The sequence below is a fragment of the Gossypium raimondii genome, chromosome 5, assembly GCF_025698545.1.
Source record: "Gossypium raimondii isolate GPD5lz chromosome 5, ASM2569854v1, whole genome shotgun sequence".
NCBI lineage: Eukaryota > Viridiplantae > Streptophyta > Magnoliopsida > Malvales > Malvaceae > Gossypium > Gossypium raimondii.
In genome coordinates this window covers 45,793,829-45,808,123 of record NC_068569.1, presented here as the reverse complement: position 1 = coordinate 45,808,123, position 14,295 = coordinate 45,793,829, and the positions used below count along the sequence as shown (strand labels likewise).

The following is a 14,295-nucleotide window of genomic DNA, read 5'->3' as shown; positions in this document are numbered from 1 at the left end:
GCTCCCAAGAACAAAGCCATGTGGGTCATGTGCGCCCAAAGCGAACAATATCTTATCAGACTGGGTGCTGGCTATGAAAAAAAATTTCACTTGAACCTTTTAGAAAGAATTTTGAAAAACAACTGCTAGACCCTCTCTGTTATTTTCTTGGTAACCCTCACACAATCAGGGATTTTTCCCTTTTTATTTTTATTTAATATCATGTAATTAGAAAAACGAAATTATCCCTAATTTTAGAGAAACATATGGAAGGCATATTAAAAATATTATATTCTTTCCAAAAGAATATCAAATTCCTTGTCTTTTTTATCTTTGACCGAAATTATTATTATAACTATTTATATTAATAATTTCGATAAACTATATTCAATTAATATTTTATATGAATTAAATTCATATATTAATTTTAACTATGTTCTCTATTTGTGTACAACACGTTTGTACATGTAATGTGTTCAATATTTAAATGTCAAATTAAATTAATTAAACAATTAATTTAATTCATGTGATAGCTAAACACAATACCAACTGTATTTGAATTCTGTTCGCTTCAACCATAGGGTGTGACCTTGTAGGCTTTGTAACGTTGGTAGTAATATTAGAACATTTCTAATGTCACAAGCAATGAGTTACATTTAGCAATGCATCGGTACTACCAAAGTTACAAGAAGTCGTAATTGGACATAACCTTTCTGTGATAAATTTTTCATGTATTTTATCTTTTTATCCTTTATATCTAGATTGGACAAGAGTTATGGTATAGTCACACTTGTATAGTCCAATCTCATATTTCTTGATATTCTGAGTAAACTACAGTAAACAAATAAGTGTGATATCTCATATTAACTTATTTGAGTATGACCATGCATTTCTAGTCTCAATCCATCAAGTGGCCTAAGATATTGCTCCCATTATATAGGAGTGGAAAATCCTATCTTGATCAATCATATCCAACTACATAGATTGTGGCATACCCAACATCAGTTTTTATAGTACAACCTGTTACGGTAGACATTTGACTATATCAAAATATACGACTCAGGATGTTGGGACAATGACTATATCAAAAAGCATGTATTGAGTTGAATTAAATTATAAAGTGTTGGGTTAAAAGTCCATGAAGCACATATAATTGGACCCAATACAGGAGAGGTCTAATTCCTCTCATATTACATTTAAGGGGAAACAACCCTAGTGCATTTAACTATGGTGTGCCATCCCCTCTTCTAGTTCAAGTAGGAGATTGGTTTTTCTATTAAATAAATATTATTTATGTTTTACTAATTCAACCAGGATTCTCCAATCTCTCCTTATAAATAGATGGCACTAATAGCTCTTTAAATATACAAGTTTCACATAAGTTTCACATAACTTTGAGATATTGTTATTCTACCAAAAAGGAGAGAGAATTTATTTTCTAAGTATAAATTCTATTTTCTAGGAATAACAATTCTATCAGATTCTATTGAGAGAGAATTAATTTCCTACTAAAGTAATAAATTATTTCTGGTTCTATGTTTGATTCATAATTGTTCAAACCCACACGCGAAGCAATTAGTGGTACAAGAATAGTGGGGAAGCTCGTTCAATGACCTTGTCTTAAATGTGGGTTGCCCTCATTGGATATCTTTTAATCGTTTTGAGATAAATTTGTTTTCCTTACATGATTCTATTTTATCTCATAGTTACCATTATGTCTTGATTCATTAAAAGTCAATTATTATAAAACAGTAATTAAATCATTTATCATTGAGACAAATGACTTGTGACCATGTTATTTTTTATTTATCATGCAATATTGATGAAAGGATATTATTTACCCTTTATGGCTATGAGTTCTACTATTATGGAATGATGCTACATCAAGCAGAAGTCGTATACCCAACACACCAACTTTCAGTCCTTATCTTTTCGAACTCAAGCTTTCACTTATATCAAATTATAAGAGTCACGCATATATATTCTATCATTGACTCCTGCTAAGGTATGCCACACTATGAACGTCACATGTGAATAAATCCATAAACGAATCTAGGATCTATTCTACTTGGTTGTCATTCGATTAATTGTCCGTCTAGTCAGTCACATCTACGTTTTTGTCTTTTAGAAGTCATCAGCTTCAATACCCAAGAGAAGGTATCTCCTTAATTAGACTTGATAGACTATATATCAGACTTTCAATCAATTTGCTCAATTCCAATTAGACTAAGGATGTCTTAAGATTATCTACTAATAAAAGTTATCTTTTTGAATTACGACCCAACCACGTAATACCACTTAATATGTAACACCCTATACTTGTCTTGGTTGCCTAGCCCGAATATCAAGATGCCACATCAATGTCTCGTGTCATACACAACAATTTAAAAGCTTGTTGTAAAAGAAATGTCTTCTATTTTAGTAGTCATATAGGTGTTAAGTCAATCTTCCTTTTTAGTTATCATCGTTACATGCTAAACATACATCACATAGTCTTATAACAATAATTATACATGCATTTAGACAAATCGACAAATTTTCCAAACTGTTATGTAGGTATCAATACTAAAAGAGTGGTATTGATATTTCTCTCAAGTGGTATCGATACCACTTAGAAAATTGATACAAATTAACTTACTATTTCTTGTTTCAAAAACCCAATTTTGGAAAATATCGGTACCACTGACGAAGTATCGATAATTTCACCCCGAGTACCGATACTCGAGATAAAATATCGATACCTACAAGAAAAATAGACTTCTTAAAATTCAAAAATAGCAGAGGTATCGGTTTTAAAGCCTGAATACCGATACCTTTGTTCTAGACCTTAAAAATATAACATGTATAAACACATTGATCATTCTCGATTAGTCCTAAACGTCAAGCATGAAATACCTTATAAAATACACAAAAAATACCTCAAACGGCAATCCCAAACATCATATTTTCAAGTCTACAAAATAACAATCATAATAGGCATACAATCAACTAAAAATTCATAGTAAAATCACATAACGTCTACCACATTGCCTTTTATTCCCAAAACCCAATTAAACAAATAACACCTACTAATAGCAATTAAGTTCCTGGCTTGGATCACTCCTCGAGACCACATTGCTCACACTGACACTACTTATCTGCAATGGTTTAAAAGAAGTGGGTGAGCTTAACAAGCTTAGTGAATGGTCAGAATAACCACTATGCAAACAAGTCGTCATGCATCAACCAAACAACTTATAGCATTTTTCCAAAACGTCTTTAACTTAGTGCCATAATTTACATATTTAATCATATTTCATGTATCCCTTTTACACATTTATATGCAGATATTTAGGCATACATTCCGATACATATTAATCACATATAGTCACATATAATCCCATTTAAACTCAATTTATAATAATTTGCATAGCATCCACATACTCGTTTAGGCATACATCACATTACACATATATACACTTTTCAAGATAATTTGGCACTTGAGCTATGTAACATAAAAGTGAGCTTTATCATCACTAATCAGATACACAGATCTCCAACACACCACACATAGACTCATAGATTTGAACATATCCTATAAGTGTAGCTTATAGCAAACATTCTCCAACACACCAAACATACATATCCCGGTTAATGGAGCTTAGCTCGCATTCCCTTATCTCTCCAAAAACTATCCCTGAGCCTCAATGCCCCAAATATCACAACACATATAGGTGAGTACTCACAATCCTATGGCATGCCAACTATATCCAATGGTCTCATTAAGTCATAAGGCCAAAATATCCATACTGTCATCAAACATTACTTTATCGATTATTCATACATATTCTCTGCATAACCATATCATTAGCACATTATACACACTGTCACATAGCATGAATAACATACTCTCATATTTATCATCACAACAGTCATCACAACATGTTCATATTTTATCACATCATAACTCTCTTTATCACAATTCACAAACATATTTATCAAATATTTAGCATAGGTAAAAGAACACTTACACTCAGAATTTAGAGAAAGGGTTTAAGCTACCTCTAAATTCCCAAATAACACAATAAATCACTTATTAACTACTAATTCAAACACTCACCAAAATATACGCTTTTGCTGAAAACCAAAAGCTTAGACAAGTTTTTCTTTACCTTTATCTCTACTCGTTAAAGGTCCTATTGACTCTAACACTTCAACAAGACAAGCCACACAAACACACATTCAACAATCAGTCATCAACTTCATTCAAACAGTCACAAAACATAAGCCTAAACTACATTATCTTTTAACCTAAACTTTCAATATAGAAAACTTTAGATTCAAATATCTCGGTATACACTTAGGGTGTGTTTGATTGTAGTAAAACATTTTCCGGAAAAGGTTTTCAGCCTTTTCCAGTGTTTGTTTGGCTGAAAATATTTTCCCCATGTAAAATCAATTACAAACACGGGAAAAGAAAGTGTTAAATTTTGGAAAATGACTTACCGTTTCTAATTCGGTAAGACATTTTCAGGAAAATTTTAGACACCGATCTTCCCTTTCCTTTCCTTCCCTTCCCTTCCCCTTCCCTTCCCTTCCCTTGACACTGATCTTCGCTTGCCATCACCAACACCGATTCTTAACATCGACACAAGCGTTCATCAACCTTTTTCTATGTTTTGATTTGAGCAATAATTGAGGAAGCGAAAATGGAGAAAACTGATGGAATTGGGAAAGAAAATGGAAGCATGAAGAAAAACAAAGTTTCAAAGGTGGATCAATTTGTGGGTATAATTCGCTTCACCACCTCTTGAGCGCAAATCTCAAGCCTCAACTCTACCGTGTCTTTTCTTATTCTTTTTCCCGCTTTCCGGGTTGTAATTTATCTGTCTTCACTTTGTTGATTAAGATTTTATTTATGTTTTCAAGTGTAGCATAATGCTAATATTATGCACAATCGAGCCCACCAATTGTTTACATTTTTGATCAAACCATCGAAAAAGGAAAGAAAAATCTTCCATCTACAACGCTGAAGCAAACTCTCAAGTCTCAACCTTGAAATTTGCTGGTTCTTAAACCCTCAAGATATAACCGCTATTCCTCTTTCGATTCTGTCTTGTTTAAGCAATTGCGTTTGGTTTTGAGAAAATCTTTGGAATATATAAGTTTAACCATTTCTTTTAAGATTTTCTTGAAGCAATAAAATTGTTTAGTGGATGGCAACTAATGCTACCACAATTAATCAAAATTTCTTTCTTTTTTCCTTTTGGTTTTGCATTATATCGGGATGCTTTGTTGTAGATATGCTCGCCACTCGTTACTAAAAGATTGGAATTAGTTAAAATTAACGGAGGCCTAGGAATACCGTGGTAGGCTTTCAATTGAAATTTTGCATATATAGATATATTGTCTCCTCCTAAACGCTAAAGAGAGAGGGAATGCTGTATGAAGTTTGAAATTTTAATGGTGTTATTAGTGAATTAGTAAATCGAAATGATTTTCGGTGTCTTGTTGCTAAAGGTCGAAGACCTCGGTATCCTCAGTAAAGAAATCAAGGAATAGAATTGGGATCGCCTCAAAATCAGCAAAGCTTGTTACTTGTGTAAGTTCTTGTTTGCTTTACTATCTTAACTTTTATAAGTTAAATATTAGCAAAACAAATATCGTTAATGGTTGCTTGATTCGGAATGAGTGACTTAAGTCGAGTGAGCTCGTTCTTAAGTAATTATAGACACGGATTTGATTCTTTTATAGCAATCTTGGGATAATAGTCATCTATTATCGGCCATCCTTATGTAGGTTAAGCAACCGTCAAATGTCAAGGAGGAAGTTTACGGGGCTCTCGACTTATTTATTACATGGAACTAGAGTTCCCTCTTATTACGATTAAGAAAGCATTGAAGATCCCTCTGAGCGAACAAGAATGGAAGAGAATAATTTAGGTAATCATTTCTCTTCGTTTTATCCTTTCTTTTGGCTTTCTACACTAAAAAGAGTTAAGTCTAGGAAAGTGCACTTGGTTTGCGGTGATAAAGTAGATGTTAAGCAAAGGTCAAGGAAGAACAATGGGAACGATTTCACCTTCTTGAATGCCTTAGCGGAGGATGGGAGACTTGAAGAGGTCAAGAGTCGTGGGTCAAACTATTTTCGATAATTTAGAAAGCACCCCACGTATTTTCTTTGATAAAATGATTTCTATTTATTACCACAAGGACATGCATGAGAAGATGTTTGAGTTATGTTTTTTTGCCATCTTATTCAAGACTCTTATGCAATTACCATAATTTGAATGGATAGTTGAGCATTTCTTCTATCTTTCTTTGATTTACGTGACTAACCATAAAGCGCATCGATTACTCCCAACTCGATTTTATATTCCTTAAAAATCATGTAGTACAGATTGAGATGGTTAGTGAATATGGTACATAGCGGTGTCTTTCTTTTCCTCGTGCTTTTAATCTTTCTATTTGCCTAAAACAATAATCGCCGGATAATTGATGCACAATAATCAGTTGAAATTAGGACCAATAATTGATGCTCTTGGTGCTTCAAGAGTCAACATACTATCTTTGCGGTATGGTCAATTTTATTGATCGATGCATAATATTCTAAAATGAAAATTAATGAGTCTATGATGCAAGTTCAGAAGCATGGATGATGCCATTTGCCTTACGTACATGAGAAAAGAGGTGGTGTGAATTTGCGAACACATTAGCTGGAGTCTACACAATTTCTTGAGAATTTACACTCAAGTATAACATGGTCATTATAAGCTCAAATCTTGAGAGGATATAAATCATGGAGGACTCTCGGAATATCTTTGTTATAATTGGAAATCATGGCAACATAATAGACTCTCCGAATCTTGCTCTTTTCTATTTAAATTGGGGACTTCAATGGAGCCTATTGCCTTTGTTGATTGCAATTGTTGATATTTCTAGCATATTGCTAGTTCATTTGCTTCATAGATATCGATGGTTGTCCGCCTCTTTACCGGTTGTATTAAATCAATAGGTGTCGTTGAAAATTTTGATTGTATGTATCATTCATTTTGATTTTACTATCGGTTCTATGAAATTCTTTTTGGGCCATGAGTGATTTTTTCTTAACAGTTGTGTGAGCACGTTTAGCCATATGTCTAGGTAAAAAGTGGGTTCTTCGCTTGTATTTTTCCTCTCTATTGGATGGCGACCTATAATATTGGGGCAATGCTTGATCTAGTAGTAGCTTTCAAAGAACATAGCTGATTGCATGCATATGGTTATGTATTTGTTGAATGCATACATATATACATATTTATGTCTATAAATATGTGCATTGAGATAAATTTTATAGGAGTTAGCTTTGTGTTATAATGTAGATTGGTTGGCTAAAGAATTGGTTATACTTGAGAGTGACTAAAATTTGATAATGATGCTATCTCGTGTTGTTTGTAAGACAACAAAAAAATTGCTTTTATCTTGAGCATAATTTCATCAGAGATTACTACAATTGATTCACTACTAATTAGTAAATTTAGAAGTAGTTTGCAATGCTTTTATATTTTAATAATTGAGTATTATTATATATTTAATTTGATTTATTTATTTATAAATAAATCATTGCAATAAATGTAAAAACAATTTAAAATATAAAAATTTATTAATATATATTAATATATGTAAAACAACTTTTCCAAAAATATTTTCGTGAAACCCGCCAAAGCAATAGAAAATATTTTACAGATTCAATCAAACACTGAAAATATTTTCCAGTAAATCATTTTACAGAAAAGTAAAACATTTTCCAGAAATCATTTTACAGAAGACATTTTACTGGCAATCAAACGGACCCTTAATCTTTTCGTACGAAATAAATCCTGTTCACCTACATATTCATCTACGGCTAACTATCAACTTTTAAACTACACAAAACTACACTTTTTAAGGTATCGAAATATTTCGACAAGTTTTGGCCTTTATAACGAAAATTCATTGAAACTCTTGAATTTCTTAACGAAACTTCAAAGTAACTTTATAAAGCTTCTAATCATGTTTAAAAAAGTTGAAAAACACTTTAAAATCAAGTTTTTATCCACAAACCCAAAATTCATCATTAATGACCCGATTTTTGGCTTTTATCATTAACATGCATTTTACTGGCTAAATGTCACACCCCAAACCCGGCCCGGACGTTATGTCCGAATCTGGCGGTGTCACATGGAAGTGATTTTCGTAAAGTGAGTTGTCATTAAAAACCTCCTTTCTTTATCACTTATTTACACTCTCTTTTGCTTAATACCAAGACATGTCGATCAATTTCAAATGTGATTCATATTCATAAGTTATTCTCTTTCAAAACGTTATAAATTTTCAAAACGTTATTTATCGCGAAAGCTTTTTAAAACAGTTTGTCAATTTGTGTGTATTTTGTTAAAACGTTTGTTTCGTTTTGAAAACTCGATTATCCCTACTACTAGCAGTTGTAAGTCAAAACAATAGAAACCCCAAATTAAACATAAAAGTTTAGGGAGGCCATTATTACAGTAAAATACCCCTAAAATAAAACCAAAATTATAATTAAGTACTAAATCGAATTAAATAGGTCGTGTGGCCACCACTGAGTCCTCCGCCGTACAGATCTGCCTATGTCTAGGGATTATCTGTATAGTCAAATCAGAAGGGTGAGTTTATGAAAACTTTGTGTGTAATCCCATAAAAAGAAAATGGATAGAAAGCAATCACAGTCTGGGCCTAGGCGTTTTTCAGTGTCAAAGACAATATCAGCTTGGGCTTTAGCCCATCTCAGCACAGAAGCAATCATGTTTTTGGGCCTTGGCCCATTACAGTAACAATAATCAGTACAATAACAGATTATACAGTATACAGGTCCTACCCAACCAGTCTCTACACTTCATCCCCGTCCAACCCTACACTCCATGTGGGGATATAATCAACCCACCCATCCCTACACTCTAAAAAGTAGCGAATGCGGCCCTAGGCAGTAGTTGCAGCTGAGCTGCCAGTAAGTTAGGCTCGAGGCCTTTCAGTACACTTCCTCCAATCACCCCCGACTACTCGCACTAATCAATTCGTTGGGAAGAAAAACCGCTTCACGATCGTCCCTTATATACAAACAACAGAATCAAAATCTTCTGAAACCAACTAAAAGAACACAACAACACTACTTACCATTATCGCATGGAAACAAAAGTCGATGAGCCAAATAGACCGAAACGAAAGATAAGGGGAAACACTTGAAATTTTGGCAACAAAACAAAACAAAAAAGAAAAAGAATTGAAGAGGGAAAATGGCAGCAATGGGAGATTTCGGTTGAAAACAAAAGAAAAAGAAAATGTGGAGAGGGAAAATTTTGGCAGGTAGAGGGAAAGCACTCGAAATCTTGGTAGCAACACAGGAAGATTGAAGTCCAAAGAAAACAAAAAGGGGGTGGGGAAGAAAGAGATAGAATTCGACTATAGAGGCAGAGAAAAGAAAAAAAAATAAAAATGAAAGATGGTAGATGAGAGTTCTGCAGAGATGTTCGGAATCAAAGGGTAACTCCCCAAACTCCTTGATTTATTCTACTAAACCAAATCCATTCCAACCACTTAGCATCCTAGTCCAACTCAAACGCCTCTACTCCTTACTTTTCTCCTCAAATCCCTCAATCCACTCCCCAAAATCCGTCCACCTCTCCCTCAACCACCTAATTCAAATTCCACTCCAACTCTTCAGTAGTTTGATTAGACTAAAACACCCACACGACACTAGCAGCAAAATAAATCACTCCATGACGCACACCAGTACTCGAACTCAAGACCACCAGTACTTTGCCACTCTACTTATCCACCAAATCAACAGGCCCATTCTGACATATTTCACTAACATTTATTTATAAGCCTACTGGCTAAAGATAGGGGTTTATTCAATTAAAAACAAAATTTTTACTTGGAACCTCTCAAACACTTCCCATAACACTTAACCACTAAAGCAGACATGTATTTATGTCACAAACATACGAAAATGGTTATATAAGGGATTTTTTTTGGGCGTTAGAACTCTACCCCTTGAAAGAAAATTTCGACCTCGAAATTTTACTTGACAAAACAGATGAGGATACTGCTATGGCATCGTAGCCTTAGGCTCCCACGTGGCCTCCTCAAAGCTATGATTACGCCAAAGAACCTTAAGCAGTGGGATGGATTTTCTTCTTAGAAGCTTTGCATCTCACTCCAATATCTAAACTGGCTCCTCCTCAAATGTCAGATCTGGCCTTACCTCGGTCTCCTTAATATGAACAATATGCGTGGGATCAGAGCGATAGCGCCTCAACATAGAGACGTGGAACACGCCGTGAATCAGATCCAATTCTGGAGGTAATTCTAACTAGTATGCAACTTGTCCCACTCACTTAAGCACACGGTAAGGTCCAATAAATCTAGGGCTCAACTTGCCATTGCGACAAAATCTTAATACCTTCTTTCACGATGAGACCTTGAGGAAAATGAAATCTCCCATTGAAAACTCAATCTCTCGATGCTTTAGGTTGGCGTAGGACTTTTGCTTATCAGATGCCACTTTCAGTCGGTCTCGAATCAACCTAACTTTATCCTCGGTATCAAAAACTAGCTCGGGACCCAAAACACACCGCTCGCTCAACTCAGTCCAACATGAAGGTGTGTGACACCTACGACCATATAAAGCCTCATAAGGTGCCATCTAAATGCTAGACTGATAGTTGTTATAAGCAAACTCTGCTAGCGGCAAGTAATCCTCCCAACTACCTCGGAAGTAATCACACAACTTCTCAACATATCCTTCAGTATCTGAATCACCCTCTCTGACTGACCATCAGTCTGAGGATGGAACGTAGTACTGAAGTCTAATCTTGTACCCAGAGCTTCATGTAGCTCCTTCTAGAATCGAGACGGAAGCGAGGATCCCTATAAGATATTATTGAAACTGGTACCCCATGCAATCTCACTATGTCAGACACATGTAATTTAGTCAGCTTCTGCAAAGAGTAGTCGGTCCAAACCGATATGAAGTGGGCGGACTTGGTCAATCAATCCATAATGACACATACAAAATCATTCTCAATGGGTGTGAGGGGTAACCCACTAACGAAGTCCATAGTCACTCTCTCCCACTTCCAAAGCAGAATCTTGACTGGCTGCAACAAACCTGAAGGTAACTGATGCTCAGCCTTATCCTGCTGGCAAGTCAGACACTTACCTACAAAATTTGTAACCTCTTGCTTAAGACCTGGCCACTAATATAACTCACGAAGGTCTCAGTACATCTTATTTCTGCCAGAAAGCATAGCATAAGGGCTACGATGTGCCTCTTTCAATATAGACTGCCTCAATTCAGTATCTTTCAGTACACAGATTCTCCCACAGAAATAGAGCACCCCTTCACTATTCAGTCTAAAATCCTCGGTATTCCCACTCTCAACCTGTCGAAAACGAAGACCCAATAACTTATCCTTTATCTATTTACCCTTAATCTGCTCTATCCACGTCGGGTTAACTCAAAGTTCATCCAACAGACTACCATCATCAAATAAAATGAAGTGAGTAAACATCGCCCTCAGGTTAGTCATAGCCCTACGGCTCAGTGCTTCGGCCACCACATTGGCCTTACCAGGATGATATTCAATAGTACAATCGTAGTATTTAAGCAACTCAATCCATCTACGATGCCTATGATTCAGCTCCGTCTGAGTGAGGAGGTACTTGAGGCTCTTGTGATTGGTGTAAATGATACACTTCTCACCATACAAGTAATACCTCCAGATTTTCAGTGTGAACACCACTGCGGCCAACTGCAAGTCATCCCAAATCGACATGTGATGCATCGCTGTAGACAGTAAACTCTTTTCCAGACTCTGGCTGTATCAAAACAGGGGCCTCAGTCAATATAGTTTTGAGCTTCTCAAATCTCTCTTGCTGCGCATCAGTCCAGTTAAACATCACACCGTTACATAGCAGTTTAGTCAACGGTGCTGCAATCAGTGAAAAAACCTATACAAATCATCGATAATAGCATGCCAGTCCCAGAAAACTACGAATCTGAGATACAGTCTTAGGCTATTTCCAGTCCAACACCACCTCAATCTTTCGAGGATCAACCCCAATCCCCTCAGCAGAAACCACATGGCCCAAAAATGTTACTTTCTGTGACTAGAACTCACATTTACTGAACTTGGCATACAATTTTTTCTCTCGCAAAATCTGTAGAACCATTCTGAGGTGTTCATCGTGTTCATCCTCAGTTTTCGAATACACCAGTATATCATCAATAAATACCACTACGAACTGATCGAGATAGGGCTAGAACACTCGGTTCCTTAGATCTATAAAAGTTGTCGGTGCATTCGTTAGTCCAAATGGCATCACTAGGAACTCGTAGTGACCATAGTGAGTCCTAAATGTCGTCTTATGCACGTTAGTCTCTTTAAATCTCAACTGGTGATACCCTGACCGTAGATCAATCTTGGAGAAAACGGAAGCACCTAAAAACTGATCAAATAGATCGTTTATTCTAGGTAGGGGGTACTTATTCTTTATGGTCAACTTGTTCAATTACCGGTAATCAATACACATACGCATGGATCCATCTTTTCTTTCAGAAACAGAATCGGTGGTCCCCATGGAGACACACTAAGGCGGATGAACCCACGATCCAATAGCTCTTGAATCTGAGCCTTAGGCTCCACAATCTCTTTTGGTGCCATTCTGTAAGGAGCGATGGACACCAAAGGTGTACCAAGAAAGAGCCCAATCCCAAACTCTACTTCATGATTCGGAGGTAACCCAGGTAGCTCTTCAGGAAAAATGTCTGGAAACTTGTTAACCGTCCTGATATCCTTAATTGAAGAATCTTCAAAATTTGAAACACTGTTGTAAGCTAGATACGCCTCACATCCCTTACGAACTAACTTTTCAGCCTCTAATGTAGAAATCACATTCAATAAATAGTTCTGACACTCCCTAATTACGACTACCTCGTTGTCTTCCACAGTTCTCAGTACAACCCTTTTCGTGGCACAATCTAAGCTCACTCGGTGTTGAACCAACCAGTCTATTCCTAGTATTAGATCAAATTCCCCAAAAGGCAGTTCCATCAGATTAGCCAAAAAGATAGCTCCTTGAACCACTAAAGGAACATATCTAAATAGTTTGTTAACCCTTATTGACTGCCCCAACGGACTCAGTACAGTGACCTCACTCGTAGTGCTCTCAACCAATATACCCAAGTTTTCAGATACGGTACAAGCTATATAGGAGTGAGTGGATCCTATATCTATCAGTGCAGTATGTGGTACATTATAAATAAAGAACGTACCCGTAATGACGTCCGGAGCATTTCCATCCTCTCGGTGACGAGCAGCATAAACTAGAACCGGCTGCCTCGCTTCAGTATGACCATCACCTCTATTCGGTGTCCTCTAACCACGACCCAAACCATTATCACCTCTAGCCTAACCCCGACCTCTCGGTGGCTAATGAACTACCCTTGGTGGCTGCGCAGTATTATTACCCGTAGCTTGAATCTGATCAGACCTCCGTAGACACTCTCTAATACGGTGCTCTAGAGAATCGCACCTCAAACATGCCCCAGTTCTTTTCTAACACTCGCCCTGATGGCGCCTACCAGAGTCAGAAAACGACGACTGTCCAACAGCAACAATGAGAGCCCCAACTCTGATCGACCCATCAATTCTGGACTTTTTCTTAGGCCTCTGAACAGAACTCGAGGGCCCTACATCCGTCTTATTCCTACCTCTCTCTCTGTCACGGTTCTGGCGCTCAATGCGCTTCACCTCTTCAACGATCTTCGCCTTATCAACTAGTGTAGTAAAGTCTCACTCCTTCTGTGGAGCTATCAGAACCCTCAGATTATCCCTAAGGTCATCCTCGAAGCGAACACATCGATCATACTCAGTCACCACCATACCACGCGCATAGCGGCTCAGTCGTAAAAACTCGCCTCATACTCGGCCACCGATCTATCTCCCTAAATCAAATTCAAGAACTCCCTCCAACGGGCATTCACATAGCTGGCACCCACATACATTCCCTGGAAAGAAGACTTAAAGAACTCCAAGGTCAGTCGATCGGGCTAAGTGCCCTCATTAACAGTAAGCCACCACTGATAAACCTTGTCTCATAGCAGCGATACAACACCCTTTAACTTCTACTCAGGAGTGCAGTCCAGGTCGTCCGTAATCCTCTCTGTGGCCTCAATCTAGTATTCTGCCATATTAGGGGCAACTCCAGCAATACCTCTAAAAAGCTCAGCTCCGTTAGATCGGAGTCGTTCCGTAACTGACCCGCGGCCTCCAGCTCC

The 14,295-nt window shown here is 36.8% G+C and overlaps 1 pseudogene; it reads left to right on the top strand.

Moving 5' to 3' along the window:
* The first annotated feature begins 4,667 nt into the window (after window positions 1-4,667).
* Window positions 4,668-6,242, top strand: LOC105766219 (pentatricopeptide repeat-containing protein At4g21190-like; annotated as a pseudogene).
* The last annotated feature ends 8,053 nt before the right edge of the window (window positions 6,243-14,295 follow it).